The sequence below is a fragment of the Theropithecus gelada genome, chromosome 16, assembly GCF_003255815.1.
Source record: "Theropithecus gelada isolate Dixy chromosome 16, Tgel_1.0, whole genome shotgun sequence".
In the NCBI taxonomy this organism is placed as follows: domain Eukaryota; kingdom Metazoa; phylum Chordata; class Mammalia; order Primates; family Cercopithecidae; genus Theropithecus; species Theropithecus gelada.
Window position 1 is genome coordinate 30,801,203 of NC_037684.1, and position 8,427 is coordinate 30,809,629.

Consider the following 8,427-nt stretch of genomic DNA (forward strand, 5'->3'; position numbering starts at 1 on the left):
TCCTTCTTCCCATTTCAGTGGAACCTGTGTCCTTCCCTGCCACTCCCATAGGCCCTCAGCTCTGGGTAGTAGAACTGGAAAAATCTGGATGGCCCATTGTTCTGTTCATTTCACCTGCCCCCCTGCTCCCTGCCTCCATGAAGGTCACACCCCTATATTCTTTCCTCCCAGGCGGGCCTTTCCTGTCCTTATCCAAACTCAGCTCCAGGAAACAAGCAGGAAGAGACTCCCTTCCGGTCTGGACAGCAGCTGGGGGCCTGCAACTGAGGAGGTGTGGGGGAAGGGGCAAAGGAAAAATCTGTGCTTGTGACTCCTGCAAGAGGAGCAGGAGGCTGCCCAGGAGCCCTGACTATTCCCCTTCTTCGTGCCTCAGTTTACTCCCAGGGCCTGGGAAGAGGAACCCTGACTGAGCAACAGGAATCCATTCCTAAGGACCTCACAACTGTGGGAGAAAGCAGTGGGGGCTTCCTTTACTAGGTTCACAACCCCCCTCCACCTCCCTTGCCCTCATCCTACATTGTCCTGGACTGGGTGTGGCCTACAGCCTAGCAACACACTGCCCCCTGGTGTCCGCTAAAGCCAGCAATCAGGAGACGTATGTGATCTGGAAGAAGCTCAAGGCTGAGGAGCACTGGACCCTGGGGTCAGAAAACCGCCATCTCCACAGCAAACAGTTCCTTGTGTGTTTGTTTGTTTTTTGAAACAAAGTCTCACTCTGTCACCCAGGCTGGAGTGCAGTGGCACAAACATGGCTCACTGCAGCCTCGACCTCCTGGGCTCAAGGATCCTCCCACCTCAGACTTCCAAGTAGCTGGGACCACAGGCGTGTGCCACCATGCCCAGCTAATTTTTTTTTTTTTTTTTTTTTTTTTTGAGATGGAGTCTCACTCTGTTGCCCAGGCTGGAGTGCAGTGGCGCAATCTTGGCTCACTGCAAGCTCTGCCTCCCGGGTTCACGCCATTCTCCTGCCTCAGCCTCCTGACTAGCTGGGACTACAGGCGCCCGCCACCACGCCCAGCTAATTTTTTTGTATTTTTAGTGGAGACGGGGTTTCACCATGTCAGCCAGGATGGTCTCGATCTCCTGACCTCGTGATCCACCTGCCTCAGCCTCCCAAAGTGCTGGGATTACAGGCATGAGCTACTGTGCCCAGCCCACCCTGAGCCTCTTCAGGGACTTTCCTTCTTGTTGAAATATCTGCCTCCTTGAGTACATGCATGTCCATTTCTTGGGGCATCCTGCCTTTTCCATATATACTTGTATGCTTCCTGGAACATGCCTATTCATTCTCTGAGACACACATCTCTCAGGGCACATCTGTTTTTCTAGGCACACATATGTTCCCTAAAAATATTTTGAGTTTTCTGACTGGGCGCAGTGGCTCACACCTGTAATCCCAGCACTTAGGGAGACCGAGGCTGGTGGATCACCTGAAGTCAGGAATTCGAGACCAGCTTAACCAATATGGTGAAACCCGTCTCTACAAAATATATAAAAATTAGCCGGGTGTTGGGGCCTGTAGTCCCAGCTACTTAGGAGGCTGAGATAGGAGAATCGCTTCAACCTGGGAGGCAGAGGTTGCAGTGGGCTGAGATCGCACCACTGCACTCCAGCCTGGGTGATGGAGTGAGATTTCGTCTCAAAAAAAAAAAAAAAGTATATATATTTTGAGTTTTCACCTGAAATACAGGTTTGCTTTATTGAATGCATCTGTCTTCCCTAAAGGTATCTACTCCCTTTGTGGCATGTATTTGCCTTCATGCATTTTATTAATGTACATCAAAGACCTGCAGGTATAAGACATTGTGTGCGCAGTGGCTCATGCTTGTAATCCCAGCACTTTGGGAGGCTGAGGCGGGTGGATCACGAGGTCAGGAGTTCAAGACCAACCTGACCAAGACGGTGAACCCTAATCTCTACTAAAAATACAAAACTTAGCCAGTTGCAGTGGCAGGCACCCGTAATCCCAGCTACTCTGGAGGCTGAGGCAGGAGAATCACTTGAACCCAGGTGGCAGAGGTTGCGGTGAGCCAAGATCATGCCACTGCACTCCAGCCTGGGCGACAGTGAGACTTCGTCTCAAAAAAAAAAAGACACTGTGTGGTATATTATGTTGGAAAGATAGGTTAGATAGAGTCTGGTTTCCTGCCCTCAGTGGCTTTCATCTAGTGAGAAAGTTGACATGTATACACATTAACAAACAAAAAAAAATGTGTAATGAGAATCGTGCTAGGGATACAAACCAAATGTTATCTGAGTTCGAGGGAAAAAGGGATCACATCTGGCTGAGAAGATCACAAGGGACATGATCACAGGAGGGTGACTGCAGAGTCGGTAGATGACTAGGTCATAGTTGGAGTATGTTCTCCTAGGGGAAAGAGTAGACAGGGAGGTGAATTAGGAAATTATTGCAATAATCCAGACCTGAGAAAATGAGGACACGGAGCAAAGGAGTGTTGAATGGGGAAATGGAAAATAATTATAAAGCAGAGGATAGGATTAAAAACGGGAGGGAGAGGCCAGGTATGGTGGCTCATACCTGTAATCCCAGTGCTTTGGGAGGCTGAGGTGGGAGGATCACCTGAGGCCAGGAGTTCAAGACTAGTCAGAGTAGCATAGTGAGACCATGTCTCTACAAAAAAAACAAAACACAGGCAGGGCGAGGTGGCTCATGCCTGTAATCCCAGCACTTTGGGAGGTTGAAGTGTGTGGATCACTTGAGGTCAGGAATTTGAGACCAACCTGGTGAAACACCATCTTTTTTTTTTTTTTTTTTTGAGACACAGCATTGCTCTGTCACCCAGGCCAAAGTACAGTGGTACAATTTTGTCTCACCGCAACCTCTGCCTCCCTGGTTCAAGTGATTCTTGTGACTCAGCCTCCCAAGTAGCTAGCACTACAGGCATGTACCACCATGCCCAGCTAATTGTCATATTTGGAGTAGAGATGGGGTTTCACCATGTTGAGCTGACCAGGCTGGTCTCAAACTCCTGAGCTTAGGTGATCTGTCTGCCTCGGCCTCCCAAAGTGCTGGGATTACAGGTGTGAGCCACCGCGCCCAGCCTGAAACCCCATCTCTACTAAAAATACAAAAATTAGGCCAGGCACGGTGGCTCATGCCTGTAATCCCGGTACTTTGGGAGGCTGAGGCAGACGGACCACCTAAGCTCAGGGCTTCGAGACCAGCCTGGCCAACATGGTGAAACCCCGACTCTACTAAAAATACAAAAACTAGCCGGGCGTGGTGGTGCATGCCTGTAATCTCAGCTACTCTGGAGGCTAAGGCAGGATAATTGCTTGAACCTGGGAGGCAGAGGCTGCAGTGAGCCGAGATCGCTACACTGCACTCCAGCCTGGGCAACAGAGCAAAACTCCGTCTCAAAAAAAAAAAAAAAATAGGCTGGTGCAGTGGCTCACGCTTGTAATCCCAGCACTTTAGGAGGCCGAGTCTGGTGGATCCACGAGGTCAGGGGATTCAGACCATCCTGGCTAACATGGTGAAACTCCGCCTCTACTAAAAATACAAAAAATTAGCCGGGTGTGGTGGCACGCGCCTGTAGTCCCAGCTACTCAGGAGACTGAGGCAGGAGAATCGCAAATAGCTGGGTGTGGTGGTACGTGCCTATAGTCTCAGCTACTTAGGAGGCTGAGGCAGGAGAATCACTTGAACCTGGGATGCGGAGGTTGCAATGAGCCAAGATCACGCCACTACACTCCAACCTGGGCAACAGAGTGAGACTCCGTCTCAAAAACAAACGAACAAACAAACAAGAACTCAGTTGGGTGTAGTGGCACATGTCTGTAGTTCCCGCTACTTGGGAGGCTGAGTGGAGAGGATCAGGAGTTCAAGGTTACGGTGAAGTATGATTGGGCCACTGCACTCCACCACGGGCAACACTGTCTCTAAAAAAAATAAAAATACGAAAATAAAATACCAACAGACCCTTGATGTATATTAATAAAATGCATGAAGGCAAATACATGCCATGAAGGGAGTAGATATACCTTTAGGGAAGACAGATACATTCATGGAAATAAAGCAAACCTTTATTTCAGGTAAAAATTCAAAATATTTTAGGGAATATTTTCCACTTCCCCATTCAACACTCCTTTGCTCCATGTCATTTTCTCAAGCTTAGATTATTGCAATAATTTCCTAATTCACCTCCCTTTCTACTCTCTCCCCTAGGGAGGAAATTAGCAGGACTTGGATAAAACAGGAGGGAGAGGCCAGGGCTGAGGGAGGAGAGAGGTTAGGGGTGACTCAGGCTTTGGACTTGAGTTACTAGGACAATGATGGCAGTAATAATAGAAAAGAACCATTGAGGAGGAGGAATTGTCCTGAAGAAAAGCATGTACAATTATAAGGTAATAGTGGAACAAGCTGTTATGTTCCATAGAGAGTTAGAAATGGGGGTGATGGGAGTGGAAAGAGGTTGGGTCTGGAAATACAGGTGTGGGAGTCTCCTGTACAGAAGTGAGCTGTAAAGGCATTAGATGGATGAGAACTCTAAGACAGAATAGTTCATTGAAAAGAGGAAGGTTAGTCGGGAGCAGTGGCTCACGCCTGTAATCTCAGCACTTTGGGAAGCCAAGGCACGCACAGATCACCTGAGGTCGGGAGTTCAAGACCAGCCTGGCCAACATGATGAAACCCTATCTCTACCAAAAATACAAAAACTGGTCAGGTGTGGTGGTGTAAGCCTGTAATCCCAGTTTCTACAGAGGCTGAGGCAAGAGAATTGCTTGAATCCTGGAGGCAGAGATTGCAGTGAGCCAAGATCGTGCAGCCTGGGACACAGAGCAAGAGTTTGTCTCAAAAAAAAAAAAAAAAAAAAGGAAAGAAAAGAAGGCGGCTGAGATTACACTCTTAGGAAACATCACACTTAAAGAATGAGAAAAGGGCTGGGCATAGTGGTTTATGCCTGTAATCCCAGCACTAGGAGGCTGAGGCAGGAGGATTGCTTGAGCTTAGGTGTTCAAGACCAGCCTGGGCAACATGGCAAAAACTCATCTCTATAAAAATTTTAAAAGTTAGCCGGGTGTGGTGGTGCATGCCTGTAGTCCCAGCTACTCAAAAGGCTGAGATGGGAAGATCACTTGAGCCTGGGAGATCGGGCTACAGTGAACCAAGATCACACCACTGCACTCTCCAGCCTGGGCAACAGAGTAAGATGCTGTCTCAAAAAACAAATATATAGGCCGGGCACGGTGGGGTCATGTCTGTAATCTCAGCACTTTGGGAGGTCGAGGCAGGCGGATCACGAGATCAGGAGATCGAGACCATCCTGGTTAACACAGTGAAACCTCCTCTCCACCAAAAATACAAAAAATTAGCCGGGCGTGGTGGCACGCACCTGTAGTCCCAGCTACTGGAGAGGCTGAGGCAGGAGGATTGCTTGAATCCAGGAGGTAGAAGTTGCAGTGAGCCAAGATTGCACCACTGCACTCCAGCCTGGGTGACAGAGCAAGACTCCATCTCAAAAATAAATAAATAAATAAATAAATAAATAAATAAAAGAGTGATGGAGGGAAGATCAGAGACGTAATAGCAGAACAAGAATAAAAGAGTGTCAAAGGCCAGCCGTGGTGGCTCATGCCTGTAATTCCAGCACTTTGGGAGGCCGAGGCGGGCAGATCACGAGGTCAGGAAATCGAGACCATCCTGGCTAACAGGGTGAAACCCCGTCTCTACTAAAAATACAAAATTAGCCAGGCTTGGTGGTGGGCGTCTATAGTCCCAGCTACTCGGGAAGCTGAGGCAGGAGAATGGTGTGAACCCAGGAGGTGGAGCTAGCAGTGAGCCGAGATCGTGCCACTGCACTCTAACCTGGGCACCTGGGCGACAGGGTAAGATTCTGTCTCAAAGAAAGAAAAAAAAAAATTAACCGGGCCTGGTGGCGGTGCCTGTAATCTCAGCTACTCAGGAGGCTGAGACAGGGAGAATTGCTTGAACCCGGGAGGCAGAGGTTGCAGTGAGCTGAAATCACACCACTGCACTCCAGCTTGGGTGACAGAGCGAGACTCCATCTCAAAAAAAAAAAAAAAAAAAAAAAAAAAGGCCAGGCCAGTGGCCAAGGCAGGCGGATCACCTGAGGTTGGGAGTTTGAGACCAGCCTGACCAACATGGAGAAACCCTGTCTCTACTAAAAATATAAAATTAGCTGGGTGTGATGGCACATGCCTGTAATCCCAGCTACTCGGGAGGTTGAGGCAGGATAATTGCTTGAACCCGGGAGGCAGAGGTTGCAGTGAGCCAAGATCTTGCCATTGTACTCTAGCCTGGGCAATAAGAACAAAACTCAATCTCAAGAAAAAGGAGTGCCATAAAGGCAAAGGAAATAGTGAGCTTTGAGAAGGTATTATCAACTGAATAGTTCATTCATTCATTCATTTAACAAACATTTGTTGGTCATTCTGTGGACCAAGTATAGTGCATAGTGTTTTTACCTTTTTTTTTTTAATTTCTTTTTTGTTTTTTTGAGGTACAGTCTTGCTCTGTCGCCCAGGCTGGAGTGCAGTGGCGTGATCTAAGCTCACTGTAACCTCAGCCTCCCGGGTTCCAGCAACTCTCCGGCCTGAGCCTCCTGAGTAGCTGGGGTTACAGGCGTGCACCACCACGCCCGGCTAATTTTTTGTATTTTTAGTAGACACAAGGTTTCACCATGTTGGCCAGGCTGGTCTTCAACCCCTGACCTCAAGTAGTTCACCCACCTCAGCCTCCCACAGTGCTGGGATTACAGGCATGAGCCACTGCAGCTGGCCTTTTGTTTCTTTTATTTTCTTTTACTCAGAGACTAAGGTCATAGGAACTGCGCATATGAAGGATTTGGGTGAGGGAAAGGTTGGAAATCAGACAGAAAATTGAGATGGCAAGGTCAAGGTTTGTACTTTTTTATTTATTTATTTTTTTGACACAGAGTCTGGTTCTGTCTCCCAGGCTGGAGTGTAGTGGTGTGATCTAGGCTCACTGCAACCTCTACGTCCTGGGTTCAAGAAATTCTTGTGCCGCAGCCTTCTCTATAGCTGGGATTACAGGTGTGTGCACCACCACATCCAGCTAATTTTTGTACTTTTAGTAAAGACAGGGTTTCACCATGTTGCCCAGGCTGCTCTTGAACTCCTGATCTCAAATGATCTGCCCGCCTCAGCTTCCCAAAGTGCTGGGATTACAGGTGTGAGCCACCATGCCCAGCCTATACTTTTTTTTTTTTTTCTTTAAGAGAAAGGGTCTTGCTCTGTCATCCAGGCTGGAGTGCAGTGGTGCGATCACACCACACTGCAGCCTCAAACTCCTGGGGTCAAGCAATCCTCCTGTCTCAGCATCCCAAAGTGTTGGGACTACAGGCATGTGTCACAATGCCTGGGTAATTTCTAAAATTTTTTGTAGAGATGGAGTCTTGCTATGATGCCAAGGGATGTAAATATTATTATTATTTTTGAGATGGAGTTTCGCTCTTGTTGCCCAGGCTGGAGTGCAATGGCATGATCTCAGCTCATTGCAACCTCTGCCTCCCGGGTTCAAGTGATTCTCCTGCCGCTGCCTCCCAAGTACCTGGGATTACAGGTGTCCACCACCATGCCCAGCTAATTTTTTGTATTTTTTAGTAGAGATGGGGTTTCACCATGTTGGCCAGGCTGGTCTTGAACAACTCCTGACCTCGTGTGATGCACCTGCTTCGGCCTCCCAAAGTGCTGAGATTATAGGCGTGAGCCACTGCGCCTGGCCCAGGGATTAAATATTTTTAATTAAGGAAGACCTGCACATGTTTACAGTATATGGGAGAGGAGCTAAGGGCAAGGGAGAGAAGGAAGATGATAGAGAAGTCCTGGAGGAAGTTGAAAAGGGGAGGCAAGAACATATGCCAAAGGGTGCAACACTTCTTCTGAGTCCAAAAGGAGGGAGTAGGCTGGGTGCAGTGACTCATTCCTATAATCCCAGTACTTTGGGAGGCCGAGGTGGGCAGATTACTTGAGGTCAGGAGTTTGAGACCAGCCTGACCAACATGGTGAAACCCCGTCTCTACTAAAAATAAAAAAATTAGCTGGGCGTAGTGGCTTATGCTTGTAATCCCAGCTACTCGGGAGGCTGAAGCAGGAAAATCACTTGAACCAGGGAGGCAGAGGTTGCAGTGAGCCGAGATCAAGCCACTACACTCCAGCCCAGCAATAGTTTTAGACTCCGTCTCAAAAAAAAAAAAAAAAAAAAAAAAAGGAAGGAGTAAAAGTGGAGAGCAATTTTTGAGTGATGAATCAAGTATAGAGACGGACAGAGGGAAAACTTAAAGGGTTCACATGCATAGCCTCAATCTCACAAAGCAGGAAGGAAAGGCATTTCGCAGAGAGCAGAGAGATGGGGACAGGTGGAGTGGCTTGATGAACGTGGAAAAGTTTGAATAGTTATCTTGAGGGTGACAGGGAGTCAAT